Genomic DNA, 23,987 nt, shown 5'->3' with positions numbered 1-23,987 from the left:
TGCAGCTTTTTTTCAGGACAAACTTCATGCAAAGATTCAGGAAAACAAAACAAAACAAACAACAACAAAAAAAAGATGACCACACTTTTGTCTTTTTCTTTTCCTGAAGCTTTATTCTTCCTAAAGTGTCTCTCCACAGATAGAAAAGTTGGTGCCCATTCAAGTCCCCAGGTTATCCCAGAATTTACTGAAAAAACAACAACAACAATAAAAATCTATCAGGGAGTCTGATTGGTTGGCCTAGATAACAGATCCATTGCGAGGAGACCAGTCCCTGGCTTTGCCCAAAAGCACTTGATTTGGCTACTGCCATCACCTTTAGGCCTATATAAGCCAACCCAGGTTGATCAGTAACTGTGGCGAATTTCAATTGTTCTCAAAATCTCTACTTGCATGTGGCTAAAAGCAGGGATATGCCCTGGGATGTTGGGCACCATGACTGAATACTCCACTGAAAAGCAAGAAATGGGAGAAAATTAAATGGAAAATTGTAGTGGTATTATTCAAGAGAAAAGAACAAGTAAGAATACTGGTTAGAGCAAAAGAATAGTTACCAGCATTAACATGGGGAGGCAAATTTGTCCACAGCTATAAAACTCACAAAAGAAGATAGTACTTGCTGAAGTACTGAATAAATTATGTATTTATATGTAATTAAAAATAGACATGCATACGCATAAAATTGTCTATATATTGTGTACATATATGTACTAGATATGTATACATGTACATAGATTGCTATGTGTGGATGTAATACACGTACATATAATCTACTATATATTATATGTATACATTTGTGTACATATGTATATTCTAATATACAAATATTTTTTCTACTTAAAATATAATTATAATTAAAAATCTTAAGATATTTCCAAGGAGAAACACATAAAGCCTTGAGCAGATACGTGCCATCGTGAACTACTCTGCAGTCTTCTGAAACAAGTTACTAACTTGGGTTTCGATGTCTTTGAGTGCTTCTACAAAATCCCATTAAAGACAATTTCGCCTCTTATAGCCCTTTGGCTGAGAATAAATTGTAATATAGAAAGTGACCTGTGTATGCATTTCTTACTATGATGGTATACGTGTAAGCCAGAGGAGCAAGGGCCAAGTCCTCTGTGTTAGAATCTTTACCTTCAGTATTCCTCTTATTGCCTGTAACAAAGCAGGGCTCTTGCTAAACTCATATCCCTGCCTTTAGCCCCAGGCAAGTAGAGATTTTGAGAACAACAATTGAAATTTGCCACAGTTATTGATCAACCTTGGTTGACTTATATAGGCCCAAAGGTGATGGCAGTAGCCAAATAAAGTGCTTTTGGGCAAAGCCAAGGTCATTCTGAAGGGCATCAAGGCAGTTATTGGACAAATCCCATTATGCTCTTTGTCCACCCAATTATCTCAGATTGTGTGTGTGTGTGTGTGTGTGTGTGCATGTGCACATGCATGCATTGCTTATTCTGCTTTAAATAAGCTGCAAGATTCTTTTGAAGGGAAACAAAGGGAGAATAAATTATAGATGGGAATAATCAGCTTGAGATTAAAATGTGGAACTAGAGATTAGAAACCCTTCCATTGCATTCACTTGTTTATTTCCTTAATCATTTATTCTATTAAATTTATTCCACTAAATGTACTATTTAATGAGGTTTTGCTCAGTACCCGGTAGTGCACGCTGATGGTAAAACTGTGCTAAGATAACTTCAGTTATTCCCTTGTTGCCCTTTTGTTTGGTGCTGGGTTATGAGTTAGGTCTTTTGTGTCATCAGCGGGTGAAGGTCCATTGTCATCCTGCGCAAGTCTGCTCTGAGCCATTCTGCAGTCCTAGATATGACAACTGACAGCAACGGTGGACACTCCAAATCCTAGAGCTGTGGTTCTTCTATCTACTAAGACTGTGGTTCTGTAGGACACAGAGATATCAAGAAAGAGTATATTTACAGTCAGGATGTATAGTCTCTGGAAACTAGGGGTAGTGATTTGATAGAAAAACTCTTGAAATTGATCTATTGCGGTTCAGTTTTGGGTATTTCCTCTCGTTCCTACCAGTAGGAAGGGTTAAACTGATTGGCAGAAGAGAAATAAAATTAAGTGCCATAACTTTACTTTTTAAGGGAAATAAAAAAACAATTTTCTTTTAAAATAAAAAAGAGGGCATCTGTCTTTGATTTTTCAATGCTGACTTAATGCTCATTCCCACATCACACTCAAAGTGACCCTGGCAGATGTTTGATAATGAATCTGCTTTGAAATTCATCCCAGAAAGTTAAGTCTGCACGGGGAATCCAAGACTCTACTATGTAGGGGATAGTTTCACATAAGCCCCATACCCTGTTAGCACAGTTACATTTACACTGAAGTTTTCATGAGCTAGTTACAAAAAATACAAGTGAAGGACAGCCAGAAACTTCCATGCTGCCAGCATCTCCTCTGTCTTTCCACAGGGAGTAATATAAACTGTGCCCTTTACTGAGGGATATTAAAACTGGTATTGAATTTAGGAAGATAGTGCCTATGTAACTTTCCCTTCAGAACTCAGTTTGCAAATCTCTTACATTTTGCTAAATGTAATATAACTTGAATGATGGTTTTTTAATGTAATAACAAAGTCTAGGAAAGATAAGTAGGTTGTATGCATTCACACATAAATTTATGCAACCATGTAACAGAATAATTATAGTACAATCAGCCTGTAGCAAACATTTCTACAGAATTTTCACATTTCAATAATTTCTTTCATGTATTTTTAAAATTCAACTTTGGTGCTTCCTGATATAGAAGGGAGTTTGAGAAGTGTTGTTTCTCCAGTTTTTGGATTTAAAAAAATGACACCCAGGTATGCTAACTGATTTTCCTAATGTCTTATCTACTGCACTTATGACTCTCTCTGATTCTCTTTCTACCAAAGTCTCACTGTACCAAAGTCAGAAAACAAGTAGCAGTTAAATTAGGTGGACTTTGGGATACAATGCAAGGCTGAGTCCGCTATGAATGGGCAGAAGTTCTCTTTACATGGCTCTGCAATTCTCCCATGGTTCAGGTTAACAGTAGAGTCACACAGTGACAGCAATAAAAGCTCCAGAATCAGACCAGCTCAGCTGGGCTTCATTCTCATTTTAATCACTGTCACAGTCAATTACTTATCTTCCCCAAGTCTCAATTTCCTCAAATGTAAGATTTTAAAAAATAGCATTTCCCTCCAAAGCTTTTTGCAAGGATTTACAATTTGAGGCAAGTAAATCATTGGGCACCATGCCTGGCATCCTGCAAGCTCTCTACAAGTGTTGAGTTGTTACCATTAGCATACACACATATATTGGATTCTTGTAAATGAAATAAATCTTTCCACACCCACGTATTGTCTCTGGGATCTGAACTGATGGGAAGGACACTTTCTTAGAAATGTGGAGCACGGTATGACTTAAGAAAAAAAAAAAAAAGACAATTTGAAACCCAGGATAGATGAGCTTTCTGTTTGCAAAGAACTATAGCAACTTTTAAAATAGTTCTGGAGCATGGTAGAAGTTCCATTTTAGTAAGTTAAAATGCATTTTATAATGAAATAACAAGGATTTGTATTCTTTCTTAGAGAGATAAAGATAAGGGTGATGGTGTGGAATAAAATAGGTGAAAAAGAAAGACAAGAGAAGGATTCAATAGACAACTAGAATCTCCAGTAACTTGTTGGCAGGTAGGAGGCCAAATAGAACAAAGGTCAATAAACATTTTACCATATTAGAAAACACTGACGTACCTCAGGATGGTATTTTTTGAGATGGTTATTTTTGGTGGGTTGTTTATAAGTTTCTTTCAGTAAAATTTTGTTTCATGAACCAACCATATGTTAGTGATACATTGAGCAAAAACAGGTGGGGAAACATGGCTAGGCAGGTAAGTACAGAGAGAGTATGGGAAGGTGAGAGGGAGCAGCACTAGAGCCTTCAATACAAATAAGATCATAAAGTTGATGGCGCCAGGAGCCGGGAACATGCAAGCTCACCTGAGAAAGCTCCGAATGTCCTAAATGCACAGAAGGCAGAAATGATTGGAAATAATGACTCTAGAAGGCCAGAGGAGGTAGAGGCGTGCAAATTACACATACACATATATAATAAAAAAGCATATTCCAGATATAAATATTTGGATAAAATAGCATGTCTTATGTCCATTGTTTTGAATTCAGTTTGCTCAATTCATGAATCCTTTGCTATGTCATTTTAAAGAGGCAGAAAACATGCATTGTTTCCCAAAGTTGTTTGGCATTTTTGGATTTAAAGGAACATAATGGCTGGAATTTCACATTGATTTCTAGACGTTATGGTACTCTTTTTTGCTACCATATAAACCTTCCCCTAAAGCTGCGCCTTGTGGCTTTTAAAGAGCAAGTAGCCCTGTGAGTGGAATGGCCCGGTGGGGGGAAAGGATCAGCTATAGCATCTTCGCTGCTCCTCTGTTTCTGGGGTGCCATTTCAGTTAATGATCATTTGCCCCTGCACTCAGCCAGATCCCCACTCAGATCTCAAACTCTTATACTGCCGCTGCCAACATGCCTGGCTTCTAGAGACCTCCAATTCCTCACAGGCTAATAATTAAAGACCCTACAAAGGCTGCTGCAAAATGCTAATCTCATTTATGTTAAATAAAGCATGACAAACTGGTAGCTTTGCAAAGGTCAAAGTTATAGTTTTCATTAGGTAGACTTAATCTTAGGATACTGTCAGCCAAGCACCTAAATAATTTTTATCTAAAAACCACAGAATAGCTCAGACTATTGGCACTATTATTATTAAATTGTAACATATTTTGCTAATTACTAACACTAATTAAATTCATAGTCTGTGTCAGATATTTTACTAAGAACATGATAAGAATGAATGCTCACCACAACCCCGTGAGTTATGAACTCATGTTTCTCCCAGTTTAGAGATGAGAAAACTGAGTCTATCAGGTGCGAAATTACTTTCTTAAAGCTGCACTATTGGGAAATGGCAGAATCCAATTCAGAACCTGCAGGTAAAGTGGAGCGATAATGACACCTGTCGATTCAATTCCATTCTCTGTTTGCAGAAGTTGCCTCCAGAAAGAAAGTGTCACTTTCATTCTTAGGACCCAGATGTAGAACCTTGCACCTCCATTCTTGCCTAAAATGCCCCACATGCAATCGCATTCATCTGATATGCTTGTCCAGCCCCTACTGCATGTCACTCTATATCAGGCAGAAAGTGAGGCCAAATTAAATCTGTCTGTTAAGACACCCAGATTTGCAGCAAGTAGAGATGCTCTTTACTCTTTCTGTGAAAGCTCTGATTGAAAAGACAAAAATAATTTAATCAGTCACTCTGCAATGCCGCTCTGGTAACTGCAAAGTTTTTGACTTGCTTCCCCCATTTGCCTGTCCGCTTTCATTCCAATGCCAATGTGCATTGCTTTGTTTGGGATAAACCCTTCTGGCTAAGCTTTGATAATTGGATTACTCACACACTCTGTGAGTAGCTCTTAGAAGTCAGCAGTTTATGGAGTTGAGCACACAGGCAGGTGCTGGACCAGAAAGGACACACTTTTCCAGGCTTGGCTCGGGGTCTTCATGATGCTTTAAAGTTTGATGGTCTGGAGCGGAAATGCCAGAGCAACCTGCAGGTGATAAAGAAGAACAGGTCAGTGCTGCTAGTCACTCAGGCAAAGAAACACAGTACTGGAAGGCAAACATGCATTTGGATGAATTGTGAATTTTTTGCCGGAATCTCTCTGAATATCCTGTGAGATTAAGGTCAGGACATTATGGAAATACTTTACCAGTGGCAAGACAAGCTTCCTTAGCAAGACTTATTCAAAAGTAAATGCCCTGGTTTCAGTGGCCTTGGTAAAATCTGAGGATGTACATAACTATTTGCCACAAGTCATTAACCAGCTATATTGCTGAACTAAAAGAAGTAGAAGTAGGTCCCATTCATACTTAAACAAAACTTCTCTGTAGTGAGACAAAAAGTGAGAACCCTTGAAAACTGGTTGACGTTTTTGAACAAAAAGGTGAGGTGAGTCATCCCATTACCACCACATGGAAACTCATACAATTCATAAAGTGGGTTACCTTACTGCTCTTCTGCCTAGGTATCACTGTTGCTACCAAACAGAAGCTAAGAGCCAGGTTCATGCACCTCGGGAGGATGCATGTTACCTCTTAAAGAAGGTATCACATTGCAATATATAGTAATTATATGTTTTCTCCCCATGTGACTATGAGTTTCTTTTACATGGCAGTCTTATTCATCTCATTTCTCTGGCACCTGGTATTATCTCATAGAGTAGGCACTCAATAAATACTCTGTTAAATGACATGAAAATCACAATCGTTATTTGGGCATTTGTTCAAAAGGATTTACTTATGTTAATTCTGACCCTTACAGCATCTGTTCAAAATAGAGGCCAGGTATGGTGGCTTGCACCTGTAATCCCAGCAGTTTAGGAGGCCAAGGCAGGTGGATCACTTGAGCTCAAGAGTTTGAGACAAGCCTGTGCAACATGGGGAAACCCCATCTCTACCAAAAATGCAAAAAATTAGCCAGCTGTGGTGGTGCACACCTTTAGTCCCAGCTACTTGGGGGCTGCGGAGGGAGAATTTCTTGAGCCCAGGAGGTGGAGGTTGTAGTGAGCTGAGATTGTGCCACTGAACTCCAGACTGGGTGACAGAATGAGACCCTGTCTAAAAAAAAAAAAGAGGGAAAAAAAAGGAGTTATATGCATTTTATGAAACAAGAAAATTTAGGCTAAAAAGCAAATTGCTGGAAGTCATATAGCGGTGAGAGGTAGATCAAAGATAATGCTAAAAGGTAGTCTGAGGCCGTAAATCAAGTTTTTCCAGTACCAGAAGGAATGACATAAAAAAACAAAAAAAGAAGGCCAGGAAACTTCAATTGCTGGAAGACCCTGACTGCCTCCATTGCAATTCTGCAAATGTAATAATCATTTATTGCCTAAAGGTGGCAGTTAATTTAGATAATCTCATAGGTCACTTCAGCTATAGAAAAAAAAAATAGATTCTTAACAATTATTATTATTGGATTAACATGAAGTCATTATTTAAGACAATATTGAAATATCTTTCATTTTCAAATAAGAATTATACTGCGATGTAAATATTCTTAAAACTGCCCGGTTTGTTCTCTTGTCTAAATATTTTATAAGCATTTAACACAATCTTGAAATTCTTTAAGATAGTATCAAATGACTCGAGACATCTGAGACAAGTTGATAAAAGCTTCTGGAAAGCCTGTTTTCTTTAATAAACCCCTCTTATTGACAATTAAGTATTAAGGAAGGTATAGGGTTGAGAATGATTACATTGAAACGAAACATAAGCCTGTTGTTGGAGGCCTATTTTCATGATGTGCAAAATCATGGAGTTTTGAATAAGGTCAAAAATAAAGACAGCAGCTCTACCAAAAGGAGCTTGTGTTTCTTTTTATCTTTTAGGAGACAGACAGAACTTAGTAGGCTGGAGCATTCTAATCAGAAAAAGGCATTGTTCAGGGAAAAACTGAGGCACATAGGTCAGTAAAAATAGCTTTCAGGACCAAGTTCAGGTTAGGTGAAGAGAAAGAATGAGAAGTACATAGATCAAAACTCGTTAGAACACTGAGGACTGGTGTTTGGATAGCTGCTTGAATGACTGAGATCTACCTAATACATCCTTTTACTATCCTTTCAAACCCATGTTATCGGTATTCCATACCTATGATTCTAATAACAGTCCTTTCTTCTAGATTATTTTAATAGTTACAGGTGAAAGCTACAGAATATTCTATATGGCAAAAGATTCTTAAAATAATGAAGAATTCATTCTTAAAATAATGAAGACATAGATTATGCATTTATTAATGAAATGAAAGAAACAGTAGCTATATAAATATAAGATAAAGTAAGCCTCAGAGAAAAATAAATTAAAAGAGGCAGAGAGACATTTTATAATAATAGAAGAGTCCACTAAAAAGCCATAGCAACTTAAATGTGTATGCATCAAAAAAAGCAAGATATGTATAGCAAAACTGATTAAACTGATAAAAGCATTAATATTTCTCCATGTTCTCAGTAGAAATGCAAATATTTGTCAAACAATGACTAAAGAATGGAGGATAAAGGCAACCAGATTCATAAAGTGCAACAAATTCCAAAGCCCTATAGAATGAGTTTGATTTCTTTTTTTGTTTATTTTTTATTTATTTTTTTTTTTTTTTGAGACAGAGGCTCGCTCTGTCACCCAGGCTGGAGTGCAGTGGCGCGATCTTGGCTCACTGCAACTTTCACCTCCTGGGTTCAAGTGATTCTCCTGCCTCAGCCTCCCGAGTAACTGGGACTACAGGCACGTGACTCCACACCCGGGTAACTTTTTGTATTTTTAGTAGAGACAGAGTTTCACCGTGTTAGCCAGGATGGTCTCGATCTCCTAGCCTGGTGATCCGCCCGCCTAGGCCTCCCAAAGTGCTGGGATTATGGGCGTGATGATTTCTAAGATATACAATTCTGAAACAGAAGTTACAAGGAAGGTTCTGGGGCAACAAAAATCTAGAGGATGACTATCAGCGCCTGAGGGACTTCAAATCCTGTTATATTTACAAGGACATGTTCCTGATTTCTCTTCTTTCGTCTTTTATTCTAAATCAAATGAAGATATGGCTTCTGCCTTATACTTCTAAGTGTAGAATAGAGATTGGCAGGAGAAAAACTAGGTTAGATTCGGTACTAAATATGTGTGAAGGGACAGAACCTGTGTTTCACAAATTCTACAGGGTGCTAAACTGTGTTGCCCAAACAGCTGCTATCAGTTCAGAAGGTCTGAATCCTTTTGTCTTGGTAACCACCCTATGTGTAGCAGCAAGCATATAAATGAATATTAAATATATATTTGGTGTTGAAATAAAGAATTAGTGAATGAATGTAACTCAGTATTCCAGCAAAAATATCACCACACCATACAAATAAATACAAATGTACATTTAAAAAATCGCATGAGAATACCTTTGGCATGGCTTGAATCTTAATGGAAACCAAGCAATAACAAATAAATTAAAAGTGGCATAGCATATTTAGACCATGATTAGGTTGTGTACATTTCCAAGGAAGGCCGTGGTGTTATCAGGCAAATGTGAGCTCATTCTTGATGATAAATAAATGCCAAAGTAAGTCAGAGTATGATGAATATTTTACTGGCCTTTTTTGTCCTTCTTCCAAAGAAGTAACATGTATAAGACTTGTGCTTTATCAGTTTTAACTTTAGGGCTGACATCCATCATCACTGATAAATGGCTTAAGAAGAGGGGCTCTCTGCAAAGCCACACCATCTCTTTCCTTTTATTCCTACTTGCCTGTACTTTGCACTTTTGTGATAGATGCCAGTTTGGCTAGCATACCTTCATCAATAGGAGAGGATATTAAATAAGTCATCTAACGAACTGTCCTCAAGCCCCACCAACCCTACTCCCTCTTTTCACATATGGGAATGACTATAGAGGGATTTATGCTTCTATGCCATTGGGCTTCACAATCAGCACTCAAGTGTACATTCTTAATTTAGGATTTGTCCAGTATTATCAAAACTCACCAACCCTGACAGCATATGGCTTTTACTTATGGCTGAAGTTTATTTTAATTCGAGGAGTATAAATAGAAAGTAAACAGGAAAAGAGCCACAATTTTCTTTCTTTTTTTTTTTTTTTTTTTTTACTGGAGGCTTAGGGCACTGATAGCAATCAGTGTTTGATAAACAGAGAAGGCAACGGGGATACTATAAAATAGTAGATGTAAAATCCATCATCAACACACAACCATATTAAATTACTCATTTCATTGTCCTGTCCTGGCAATGTTCAAGTAAACTTTAGGCTTGCAAGTAAGAAAGATTAATGACAAGTACTAGGAAACAATTAGAGAAGGCTTTTTTCCCATCTTATTTCTTCATTAGTGAAATTGGAAACACTGTCAGTTGCATAACCCATAACCTTCCCCCCAGATTCCTTGCTAATATAATCCTGATTGTATTTATTACAGCAATATGCTTGGCCTCAGTATCCCTACCATACCTATAATGGTATGCTATAGTTAGGCATACCATTAGATGGTCAGTGAGAACTAGAGCTTCCTGGGAAATCTCTTGGAAAAAAAAAAAAAAAGAGGTTCAGGCATAGTGGGCACCTATCTTTTCTCTTTTACTTACTTTGAAAATTAACATGATATTGGGGGTGTGACAATGAGGAGACAGGCATGAGTGACACCTAACATAGAAGGCATGGCAGAAGTGACATGTTTGGGTCCCAGATGACATCACTTAGTTTTTGAACCCAATACCTGAAAATGTCTACCTTTTATTATCTGGGAATAAACAAACAAAAAAAAGCAAAATGGACAAACACAAACACCTGTTTGCTTGAGCCATACTTTTTCTGTTACTTGCAGGATAATACAAATCAAATGAAAAATGTGTTATAATTCCTGATATTAGCACTGGACTTGAAATAGTTGATTGTACAATTTCTTAAAAGGGCATGTGGATGTGAATTTCAGTCCACAAGTTCAGGTGTGCAAATAATATAACTATTTTTTTATTCCACTGTGAGGCAGGATAAAACATTAAATTTTTAATGTTTTATTCTACAGTGGAATTTTTTTTATTCCACTGTGAGGCAGGATAAAACATTAACATTATTTTTTTTATTCCACTGTGAGGCAGGATAAAACATAAAACTTTTCCATTGTTTCTCCGAATCAAGTTTATCACACAGTTGTGGAGTCCTATGTTGCACCTAGGTCTGGGGAAAGAAATAAGAGAATCTTCATCCATCCTGTTGTGGTTTCACTCAGGTTAAATAAAAATTGTGCCTGTGGACAAGGCCTCTCTAAGTCCAGGAGAGTTCTGCTATTTACTTATCTGCCCAGGGTCTACAAATTTTGTGACATTGTCTATGATTCTAATCGCCCAGATGTTTACCACAGTTATGCCTTTTGAGAGTACTGATATCTTCCTGGTGTTGTTTTTAAGAAGCAAGATGTTTAGTATTTGTTCCTTTGTATGCACTTAAAACCTGCACATCTTTATTTCTCTATCTACTTCCTCCCACTCTCCCTCCTTACTTCTTTCCCTCCTTTCCCCTCACTACTCCAGGGAAAAGGTTTCTAGTTGGTACAAATCCTTCTCTTTTCTGTATGATCAAGGGGTTCTGTGTGTGTCTTGGTATCCCATTACCTCTTTGTTGTACTTCACATTTTCTGAATGGAGTAGAGAAGAACGGGAAGAATGGAGGAGTAATAAAAGGAATTTAGAATAAAAGAGTTTATTATCTAATACATGCAGATATGGTGGTGGTTGGCTACACTCCCCCATGGTATTGAGCATAGGGGCATCTTGAGAGCTGGTCTAGACAAGACCCCATTAAACAAATCCCTGTGCACGCTGGATGGTTTTTGTAGACAAGATTGTATGTCACAGCAGAATTCAGAGCTGTTGATGAGACTGTAGCATGTGTGAATAATAAGTTAGAAGACTTATTGAGGGAAGTAGGATAAATAGGTTGTGTTTTTTCAGTTAAATGCCATTTTAGTCAAGTCAAAATATCATAAGCTATTATGAGTAGAAGAAGGTGGTAGCAGCTAGTAGATAAGCAGCAGCTAATGACCCAGCCTGTGTTTTGATTTTTCAGCTTTCATACAAAATGAAACAGCTTGACATTAATATAAACCAACTTCTGTTCAGGTGAGGTAATTGATTAGTACTTACATGTGTGTGCATGTATATGTGTATTTACACACACACATATTTAAATACATTTAAATATTTAATAGTTCATGTCTCCTCCTCTATGGATCTAAATTAATCCTCTTCTTTGCATCTTGAAGGCCAACACTACAGGCTAGGCCATGATTCTCTCTTACCTAAATTACTCCAATAACTTCCCCCACTCAATATGATAATTTCTAGATTTAATTTGTAAGATATTCTCATCACTGAAACCCTACTGAAAACACCAGCCTAATAATACTACATGCTTATATCATTCTCCTAAAAATGTTCTACTGGTTCTTAAGATAAAGTCAAAGTACTTTAAGGGGATTTGAAAGGCCCTGCCCACTACCTGTCATCTCCTCTCTCTCCTCACCCTCATAGGTGTCCCAATTCCCCAGGGACCTTCTCCTTCGCTGTTTCCTCTTTTGCCATGTTAATCCTATTTAACTTTCATGTCTTTCCGTCTCAGCTGGGGATTGACCTAGGCTGAAAAGTGGCATGTTTGTTGCCTCCCCAGCATCCATCCACCCCAGCCCCAACCCTGGACTCCTACCCTCCTACCTGAAAGATGACTGCTCTTGTTCTTGTCCACTTGGCCACCATAGAGCCCATAGGCCTCAGCAAAGGACACTTCCAAGACCCTAAGATGGCCTGATTGTAAAGAAGCCATACTATCTGTCTTTCCAGTGAATGGGGCAAGAAGCCAGGCTGAATTAATTACTCACAGCATTCTCTTAGCCAAGGATATTGACTTGGAAGTAGATATCTGGGCTAATGAAACACAACCTAAAGTTTGTGAGGGGCTTCTAGGAACTTTTTTCTCTTTTCTAAAGAAATAGACATGCAAAGAGACAAACTCATCTTCTGCATGTGTTGTGTGACTGTAAAGCTACAAACTGCTACAGTCATTTATTTAAGAGAGGACAATGCTATCACCAAGAAGAAGGCACAGATAACTGACCGTACAAGGAAGAAATAAAATGGCAGCCACTGAGTTAAGCTAGCTCTGAACTGTACCTGCATTTTAGGTTTCCAATTATACGATCTATGTTAGTTTATCAGGGTTTCATTAAAAAATTATCACAAACTGGTTGACTTAAAACAATGCAAATTTGTTCTTTCACAGGTCATACAGTCAGAAGTCCAAAATCAAGGTGTCCACTGTGTTGGTTCCTTCTGAGGGCCCTGCTGGAGAAACTGATACATGCCTCTCTCCTAGCTTCTGGTGGTTGCTTGCAGTCTTTGGAGTTCCCAGCTTGTAGCTGCATCACTCCAATATCTGCCTCCATCTTCACATGGCACTCTCTTTTGTGCGTATGTGTCTCCTCTCTGTCCATCTCCAAATCTTTATAAGGACATTGCCATTCAGGATTAGCGCCCACTCTAATCTAGGATGACCTCATTTTAACTTGATTACATATGTAAAAACCCTACTTCCAAATACCGTTCATAGGTACAGATGTTAGGATTTCAAAATATATTTTCGAGAGATGCAATTCAAACCACATAAGCCAATATATTTATTATGTTTTAAAACATGCTGTGTCATAATTTCTATTAATTGCAGCTGAAACTATTCTATTCCAGACTCCCTTTCTTACCCTGCCTTCCAAATTTGGGGAACTGATCTTTATATTCTCTTAGAAAACGGCGTTTGCCGTCATAGTACTTAATTAATTGTGTGCTGGTTATTTTGATTTGTGATTTTTTATTAGTCTTAGCATGCAGTTGGAGAATTCCTTTCACCTATCCCAATCACAATTCTATCTACAACACTTAGTAGAAAACATGACTTATATACTTCATGATATATAAGTATTTTCTGAATAAATAAGTTAAATAGAATTTAAGAAATATTTAAAAGTAGGAAGTGCCTTTAAATAATACCACTACCCATGGGAAAATACTGTTAATATATATTGGGCAAATCCTAGCACTTTTATGCAAAGTTTTTTATTCCACAATTGTCATATTAGTTATAAAAGTGTGTGTCCTTTCTTCACTTTACATAATAAAAGAAACTTTTTTATATTATTGCAGGTCTTTACAAGCTTTAAAAAATTATGTAAATTCCATTGAGTGATTATCCAAGAATACACTTAAAAATTCTTGAAGGTGGGACATTTCATATATTCTAATCTTTTCAAGAGTTTCTTAAAATTTATCATTTCTTATCCATAAATATTGTTCCAATATATGGGAATATTTTATTTGCATCACTTTATAACTTGATTTGATTAAATTAAATTTTAAGGCCCTCGAAGGGATCAGAAATTCGGGAAAAAGAGAGGTCTATTTAATGGACGGGAAAAATAAAGAAAGTTCTCATGATGTTGAAGGAAAACAAGACATGTTAGGGAGTAAGCAAGACCACGCATGGTGAATGAGAATCCAAGTTCCCAGATCAGAGCTGAGTTTCTCACTGTGGAATGTGATGTTCATTGTTGAGACATTGTCAGAACTCCGTGGATCTCTGGATCTTATCTGACTCATAATAAATCAGAAAGAAATAAACTCAAGTTTACAAAATGGAGGTGGAATGTGCTGTAATTTTCTCTTCCTCCCATCCCATCAGTTAATGCATTTACAATAGCATACATATTTAGCTTGTGATATGGTTTGGCTGTGTCCCCACCCAAATCTCATCCTGGATTGTAGTTCCCATAATCCCCATATCTTGAGAGAGGGACCTGGTGGGAGGTAATTGCATCATGGGGATGGTTACTCTCGTGCTGTTCTCATGATAGTGAGTGAGTTCTCACAAGATCCAATGGTTTTATAAGAGGCTCTCCCACAGCCCACCCCCTTCACGCTCTGCACTTCTCCTGAAGAAGGATGTGTTTGCTTCCCCTTCCACCATGATTGTAAGTTTCCTGAGGCCTCCCCAGCCATGCTTAACTGTGAGTCAATTAAACCTCTTTCCCTTATAAATTACCCAGTCTTGGGTATGTCCTTATAGCAGTGGGTGAACGGACTAATACAGCTTGCTTTTAGGACACATTCAGATGTAACCTACAAATAAGTCATAAAAATGCCCTTTTAAATATGAGGTCTTTGATAAAATAAATTAATAGACTGAGCCTTATTAAATAACTTAGAGTTATTAAGTGGATTGAACACAAAGCCACAGAGTTTAGGACTTTTAGATAGAGTGGAAAACAAAAACAAAATCCTCAACTGATAGAATTGTTTATTTTAAATATGTTGAAAACTTTTATTTTCAACCAAACTCTTAAGCTCTTCATCTGCAGACCAGGTGTGCCTGTTAAGCAATAATATAGAGAAAAGAATTCAGTACCGAGGGTTGGCAAGTGGTTCTAGTTCCAGCTCTTCCTTCCCTGTTTTGTGCTTTGGAACAAAACATTCTACAGCTTTTCCCACAGAGTTTAGCTCCTACATTCGCAGACCTAATATTGCTTTAGATGCTTTACCCTTTACCAATCTTTGATTTTCAGCAATGCATAATGTAAAGCTAGGCAACTAATTTAAATTTGTTAAATATTGATTTTATCCTGGTAGTAAGGTAATAAGCCAAAGACACAAAGAGTTAATTTCAAAAAGCAAACTTCAATTCAATTTACCAAAGTAGCCCAAGCTCTTGGCAATCTGATAAATGAAAGCTGAAATTGTTTACAAGAAAAAAAAATCCAGCATCCTTGAAAGTTTTTCATGGTTTATCTGAGGAAAAATATTTTTCTGAAATCCACATTTTTCTTCTATAATGGAAACAATTTGGACCCAGCTATATATGACCACGGTGCATCTGTCAGGAATAAAATGTTATGGAAAATTTTTGCAAATATGTGTTACAAATATAGTAGAAATTAAAAGGCAGCTGGCATCATACAATGGAGAATATAAAGAAAAGCAATGACATTTGGATTATTCAATAAACTCTCCTACCCATTCATACACAGTCTGAGTGATTTTGCTGTACTGAATTGAGGTATTTGAATGTGAGATTTTTGTTCTGCCTTTAGGCCAAGGGAAATGGAGTCCAGTTCTAAAAAGAGAGGAAGCCTGGAATGGTTGCTGACTTTCCAAGAGCCCACCCTGGCAGATGGCAGTCTATGTATATGTTGCCACATTTTTTTAGTTCTTTCTTGTTTGGGCTCTCATTCAATGATAAAAGTTAAAGAATGGATTGCTATAAATGAGCTTAATATATCTGTGGAGTGATGCTAGTAACGCTTCAAATGACAGGACCATGCATTTATCAAATGGCATCCAAACTCACTGGAAATTTTGATAATTATTTCAGGTAGCTGATTATGATTATAACATATGGGGAAAATATTAGTACCTGTTCTCACAAGTCATCAGGTAATGGTCTATAATTTTATTTAGACAATAATAGTGGGAGAAAACACAGATATCAGCAGTCATCTGTCCTGCGTCTGATGTTGTTCAGCCAGCAGCCATACTCTATACCCTTGTAAGCCAAATTCTCCCCACCACCCGATTCTGACTGCCCCGAAAAGTGATATTCATCAGTGTGATGAAAAGAACAAAGGTGAGCCTTTGGAGGAAATAGAGATCCTCCTTTGGAAGAAATAGAGTTGTAACTTTAAAACCAGTACTTCCAAGTAGTATGGCTGTTAACAAATGCTTAACATTTCTGAGCCTCAGTCTCCTCATAGATAAAATGGGGACCCTAATACTTTCGCATGGTTTCTGTAAGGATTGAATGAAGTAATATGCATGGAACATCTAGTGCTGTGACTGAAGCATGTCCAAAAGCAGTGCCTTCTCTGATCCCCTGCCCAAGCCTTTCTCCTCTCCCTCCCACTGTGGCATCTTGACACTCGGAGGCTCAAATACAAGTGAGCCATGTGAACAATAGATGTTAAATAGGAGAAATTCAGTAAGATATCTTTGAGTTCATCATTTTGTAACTTGATCTTTTACATAAAATTGGGGCAGAAATGAAATGAATTGGAATGGAAGGGGCAGATTTTGAGTCACTGGGACCTGGAACTGGATACACACATTTACATGTAACGAATAGCCAATGAATGAAACAAAATAATCGTTAATGACAATGGAACTGTTGTTAACTATACACCAGTGGCAGTCTGGATTCTCTCTCATTTACTCATTTACTCTGGAGTTTGCTCTGCATCACATCAACTTGCTGTAGAATAGCCCATCTTAAATAAAAAGCATGGTTTCACAAAAAGCAAAACAAAACAAGCATTCAAAGTAAAGCAAAACCCACTTGATCCTACATCTCCTGCAGCTTCTACCTACTTTCTCATCTCCTTTTTTTTTTTTTTTTTAAGAGACTGGGTCTCAATTTGTCACCCAGGTTGGAGTACAGCAGAACAATCATAGCTCACTGCAGCCAGAAACTCCTGGGCTCTAGTGATTCTCCCACCTCAGCCTCCTGAGTAGTTTGAACTACTAGCATGTACCACCATGATTTTTTTTTTTTTTTTAAGTTTTTAAGGATGAGGTTTCACTTGTTGCCCTGTCGGGTCTTGAACTCCCAGGCTCAAGCAATCCTCCCACCTTAGCATCCCGAAGTGCTGGGATTATAGGTGTAAGCCACTGCTCCTATATTCATCTCTTTATAAAAATATTTTCACAGCCATAAAAAAGAACAAAACCATGTCCATTGCAACACTATGGATGCAGCTGGGGTCCCTTATCCCAAGCAAATTAACATAGGAACAGAAAACCAGATACTGCATGTTCTCATTTCTAAGTGGGAACTAAACATTGGGTCTCAAGGATATAAAGAGCAATAATAGACACTGTGGACTACCAGAGGGCAGGTGTTGGTAAATGTTAAAAAATGAAACTTTGGGGACTCTGCTCAGTACCTGGGTGACAGGATCAATCATATTCCAATCCTCAGCATCACACAATAAACCCATGTAACAAACTTGCACATTTATGCCCTGAATCTAAAATAAGTATTGAAATTATTACAAAAATAAATAAAAATTTTCTCAACCAAGTAATAGCCTCTGCTTTACTTCCTAATTTTATCTTCAGTTAAGCTTTTACTTCAACCATTCCAACAAAACAAGGCAGAGTCCATCGAGAAGGGAATGGAATTACCAGAATTGGGGTAATCTTTAGACTTTAATTTTGGAAACAAAACATACTGGTGACATGGCCAGATTTCATTGAAATGATTTATTTGCAATTGATAAAAGTGGACAAATATCCTGAACAATTTGCTTTATGTTTACTTGAAAAGCTCTTTCATATAAGATTTATATATATAATTAACTGTGCTTAAAAATAAAAGAAAACAAATTGTTGTAAAATATTTATGTAATGTAATCAGAGCTGAATGCACTGCTTATGTATTAAGATTCACGCTAATAATCCCCAAATCTCTGGATGTTCTTCTAATGCTTCCCCTCACCCAATTATGCAATCATAGGCCAGAAAACAACAGGAAGAGAAATAAAAATTCAGTTACACTTATATTCACTGTATGGTAAATTCTGTATCAAATACCAAAGAATTGCTTAATTTGATGTGATCAGCACAAATTAGCTACTTTAGCAACCAGCATCTTATCCTGGGGGAATCAAGATATTGGACATAAATGCTCACTTAGTGGACATGTGCCTCTGTGTCTAAGATCAAACGAAATGCAAAGGTGTCTCATTTCCCCATAATTTATCTAATTCCATTGTCAATTAGCAACTCACACCAGTTTAGTTTTCTAAAAACAGGGGAAGGGGACATGCAGGGAGCCACGAAGTAAACAGCTCTTCCTATTACACAATATAACATCCTTAAATCATAAAAATTCTAGGAATCATTCAAGTGTTAAACGTTTTTAAAAATGCAGATAATTTAGGATGATAGTAGGGTTGTCGAGGAAACTGATATATTGCTTACTGTTTATTTGTGAAATAAGAGACAGAATCATGTATCTTATATTGAAAGAATGTAGGACTCCTCAACGTAGCATTTTGAATAGCTTGGACCCATTTATACTGCATTAAGCCTAGAATGAAATAGTCCAACTGTTACTTACTTTAAGCCACAGATATTGGAAGTGAAGAGCAGTATTTATCTTTAAGAACAGGCTTCAAAGCCATACCATCAGATGCTTGTAAGTTTCTACCTCAGGCACTTTCACCATTCCCTTCCTAATCAGAGGAGGAGGAAGAAGGAAAGCCGGGTTTTCAGGGCAAACTGGGTTCTGACACTAGACACGATTTCCTCCCTGGCAGATCATTTCTTACCCAAAATGATACAGCCGAAGGAGTTAAATCCTCTCCTTGAACTTTTCCAGGTGACTAATAAGCTTTTCTCAATTGGGGTTTTAAAACCATAGAATTTTTGAATTGACTTCCAGACTGCCTGTATGTAGACTTAACGGAATATGGAAATAAAAAGTAGTGTTATGATATTTCTCTGCATTACGGAGCTAGAAGACCACTTAGTCTCTGCCTGAAGTCTGGAGATGACATGGAACTTGCAGCTTAGCCTGGCTGGTGGCTGTCAAGTGAGCAGCAACTGATAGAGTAGAAGGGAGAAACTTCACAGAGAAAAGAGAATTCTTCTGTCTTTCAATTTCCTGAAATTTTATTCTATTTTTTGGTGTTGATAACAACTTTTTACTACTACACAAAGTTATTTCCAATGCTAAAATACACAGCTTTTAAAATATTAATTAAAGAATTCTTTTCAGTGTTTGGAAGATTAAAACAAAATGCTAAACCTTGTATGTGACCTAAAATTTTGGACTTTGTAATGCAGAAGAAAACTGAAGAGAGACAAGCCAGATTCGGTTTCTTCCTCTCTGTTATGGAAGAAATTGTGCCTCCCTAAAATTCACATGTTGAAGCTAAAACCCCCAATGCAACTGTGTTTCAAGATAGCACCTATCAGGAGGTAATTAAGGTTACATGAGGTCATAGAATGGAACATTGATCTGATAGGATTAGTGTCCTTATGAGAAGAGACACCAGAGAGCTCGCTCCCTCTCTTTCTGCCACATGAGGACACACTCAGAAGGCAGCTGTCTACAAGCCAGAAAGAAAGCCTTCATGAGAAACCAAATGGGATGGCACCTTGATCTTGGACTTCCCAGCCTCCAGAACTATGAGAAAATAAATTTATGTTATTTTAGCCAAAGTTAGCCAGTCTATGGTATTTTGTTACAGTAGCATGAGCAGACTATGATATCCTCTCTCACCTTCCACTATCAGTCACCAAGTGCTATTTTTTTGCACTTAAATGCCGCATAAATTTCTGTTATCTCATCCTAATTGACCTTTACCTTAAGTCTCTCTAACTATAATCTGTAACCAGCATTTCCTATAATCTATATTTATTCTCATCTATTTGCCTTTAGTTTCCCACTTAGTGTAAATATTTGGAGATAAGCCGACAGAGTCTAATTCCAGTTGAATTTGAATTCTTTCTCAAGCAAAAATCTGGATAAGGTCCTCTATTTCTGAAAAACCTACAAAGGGGCTGTAGACATGTAGAAATATTTGAAATCACTCACCCTGACATGCAAAGGTTGTCCAGTTTGTCTTCAGCCTGTCTTGCCATATGTTCAGTATTTATCTCCATCCTATACAGCCTTTACAGCACACTTGACAGCCTCGAAACATTGGATTCCCTAACTTCATTCCGGTACTCAATTGCTCCCTAAGAGTATCAATATTCTTGGCATCACAACAGATACAGTATTCTATTGTTTTTTTTTTTTCAACTCAATTGTAAAACTTTGGAGAGAAGGAACCATCAATTTTTGCAGATATAAAAACAGATATTCCACAAAGACTAATAGAAAGCAAGACTCACACGCACATACCTATGTATAAAAGAACACCTACATAAATTAGAATAAGGAAGGAGAGGCCGGGCATGGTGGCTCACACCTGTAATCCCAACACTTTGGGAGTCCGAGGAAGGTGGATCACCTGAAGTCAGGAGATCGAGACCATCCTGGCCAATGTGGTGAAACCCTGTCTTCACTAAAATACAAAAAAAAAAAAAAATTAGTCAGGCATGGTAGTACGTGCCTGAAATCCCAGCTACTTGGGAGGCTGAGGCAGGGGAATCACTTAAACCCATGAGGTGGAGGTTCCAGTGAGCTGAGACCGTGCCACTGCACTCCAGCCTGGTGACAGTGTGAGACTCCGTATCAAAAAAAAAAAAGAAGGAGGAGGAGAAGGGAGAAGGAGATAAGGAGATATAGGTCAGAAAAAAACTCTTTTCTCCTGCAACCTTGCTTCCATAATGACAAAAGAAAAAAGAAGGAATAACAGTCATGCCAAAAAGGGCCACAGCTACATGCAGCTTATTCGCTCCACAAACTGTGTCCCATGTGGATCCAAGAACAAGGCCATTAAGTTCACATAGCAGAGTCCACAGCTATCAAGGGCATTTCTGATGCTCGTATCTCCAGTGCTTGTGTTCCTCACAGCTGTTTGTGAAAGGAATCATTCTTGTGAAGCGTGGAGGGATCAGACACCCCACCCCAATTTACACCCAAGGTGCTGCCCGCCAACCTCCATCAAGATCCACGTAAGGAGCTGAGTCTTTAAAAACTGAAGAAAAACTACCCTCTAGAAAAAAAAAAATACAATGAAATGGAAATTATGGTTAAAAAAAGGAAAAAATCGGGGAAAAAAAGACTTTTAGCTATCATACGCCAAAGATTTAAAGTAGTTACTTATGAAGATTTAGCAATACCATTAAAACACAATAAGAAAAGAATATCTGAATATTATTGTATTATGATCATAAAAGTAGCTCTAGTGACAGCTATATATAATTCACATTTCATAGTACGGCTTTAAGTCATTCTGGAAAAAAAATATTATTGTCAAGTTACAAACGAAAAAAACAAACTAAACAGAAGATCCTTCCAGATATTTTTACTGGTGGATTTTGGGCCTGAGTAAACCTTGCATGACAATTTTAGTGAAGATATTGACATTCTGAGTAAAACTGCCAGAAAGAAATATATTTTGCCCAATTCTACATTGTTCTCATAATGAGGTAGTTAAGAAAGTTGCCTTTTTATTCCTACATGGGTAGTGACATTTTTTCCTGGTACCACAGCACAGTCTAAAGATGTAGATTTAGGGGATCATCATGGGGATGGGAGCATTTTGCACATGACAGTACAGAAGGTTGTTTTTGTTTTTTGTTTGTTTGTTTGTTTTTTGTTTTTTGAGACAGGATCTCTCACTCCCATTGCCCAGGCTGATGTGCAGTAGTGTGATCATGGCTCACTGCAGCCTCGACTCCCTGGGCTCAGTTGATCCTCCCACCTCAGCCTACCAAGTACCTAGGACTACAGGCACATGCCACTACATCAGGCTAGTTTTTTGTATTTTTAGTGGAGATGGGGTTTCACCATGTTGCCCAGGCTTGTCTCAAACTCCTGGGCTCAAGCAATCCACCCACCTCGGCCTCTGAAAGTGCTAGGATTACAGGCATGAGCTACCGTGCCAGGCTGAGTGCCAAACTTAAGGTTTGGCACTTAAGGTTTCTTAAGTGTGCCAAACTGTTCTGAGTGCACCTTGATGACACTAGAATTCCCATTCAACATTAGAGATGGGGGAGGCAACCTGGAGGTTTTGGCCATCAGAAGGGTATACAGCGACCTTGAACAGAGCAACTCTTCATCTTAGACAAAGCAGAATCCAATGACATAATCTCTTTTCACTATTGTAGGGTATGGATGTGGGGCTTTGATCTTTTTCTTCCTCAGCAGTGTGAAGTTCAGTGAAATACAAATAAATTTGTTTTTGTAAGAACCTTTTTTAACCATGAAAGAGAAAAATAATCTGCCTAATTATTTAATTGCATACACTAGTAATCAATTTTTCTTCTCCAATGAGTGTGTGTTAATATTTCTCATGGTGACCACAAGATCCAGGTGGATGACAACTGCAAATATTTCGAGGTTTTGCAATGTCATTACAAGTAGTGATGGCATTTGTTAACATTTTCCAGTGACTTGACAAACTACCTTTTATAATTAAATCTAACCAATATGTAATATGCATTCTTAATCACGCTTGTGACCTTGCTATGATTGTAATGAGAGAAATTTCAGCCACTTCTAGCTAATGAAATCTGTTTTATCCCTTTGACAACTTCCTACATCTGCATCCATAACCTCAAGCCCACACAGTGTCCTCCACGTAGCAAACATACTCACTAATGGGAAAAAAATTCATTTTGGCCTCGCATCTGATCTTATTCGGCCAGGCCTCCAGGGAGGACACATTTAGCATGGATGCTTGAGAAGAGAAGGCTAGATCTGGCCATTTATAAGCAAAGTGGAAGGAAGAGACAGTTTTGTTTTTTCTCCATTTGAGATTAAGAAAAACATTATTTTTATAAACTAACATATAAAATGAATTATAGTAGAATCTAATAATCTTTTCCAAATGATTGATTACACAGACCAATTTAAACTAACATATCTGTTTTGGCCAACATTCTAAGTTGTTTAACCAACTTTCTTTTCTTGGAATGAAATCCAGTGAATGAAGACACTGTATCTTTCTCCCTTGAATAGATCATGCATAGTTTTTATAATGATTGATAGCTCCTTTGGGAATGACAGACTTATTTCTGCCTTGGCCACTGTCCTTACATATAGGTTAAGTAGGCTGTCACATAAGTGATATTTTCAAGAGGCCCCAAAAGACTTCCCTGAATAAAAAAATAATACTTATCGTGGTAACTGAAATTCCACTTTCCATCCAATGGACCATTTATTCTTCACTTAATGAGCAAACAGTACTGAGCACCTAGTAGGTGCCGAGTCCTGCTTCAGAATTAAAAAGCAAACAAGTAACAGAGAAAGAACAACTCCTTCACTTTCAAAGCTCAGTATCTACCATGGAAATGAAAAAGTACACATGATTGAAATACAGTAAAATGAGTGTGGGTGGCTATGATACACGTAAGGGAGGAACAGGATTATGGCACCATTAAGGATCTTTTACTTCACGTTTGTAATTTTTTTCTTTCCAATAGTCTTTTTTAAAAATGGTTACTAGCTCCTTGAAGAGGCCATGTATTATTGGATGGACATTTAGTGCCTTAACCCTTCTTATACAAGAAATTATTTTCTAATAGTAACTACAAGATTTACATTTTAGTCCAGATTATTTCATTATCTGTGGAACACAGAACACTTCACCTGGATGGCAATATGTTCTAAGAATTGCATTGTTAGACAAAGTAGACATTATGTAAACATTAC

General features: G+C 37.5%; 1 long non-coding RNA gene across 1 annotated transcript in view; it reads right to left on the bottom strand.

Moving 5' to 3' along the window:
• The window catches only part of LOC104002119 (uncharacterized), a 164,273-nt gene that overhangs the window by 5,659 nt on the left and 134,627 nt on the right, over positions 1-23,987 (bottom strand). The window contains exon 4 of the long non-coding RNA XR_008539062.2: positions 5,479-5,631. This is a non-coding gene — a long non-coding RNA (uncharacterized LOC104002119). The remainder of the gene's footprint in view (positions 1-5,478; positions 5,632-23,987) is intronic.

The sequence above is a fragment of the Pan troglodytes genome, chromosome 15, assembly GCF_028858775.2.
Source record: "Pan troglodytes isolate AG18354 chromosome 15, NHGRI_mPanTro3-v2.0_pri, whole genome shotgun sequence".
Lineage (NCBI taxonomy): Eukaryota > Metazoa > Chordata > Mammalia > Primates > Hominidae > Pan > Pan troglodytes.
Note: the sequence above shows the minus strand (reverse complement) of the source record. Positions and strands in the feature narration are given on the sequence as shown.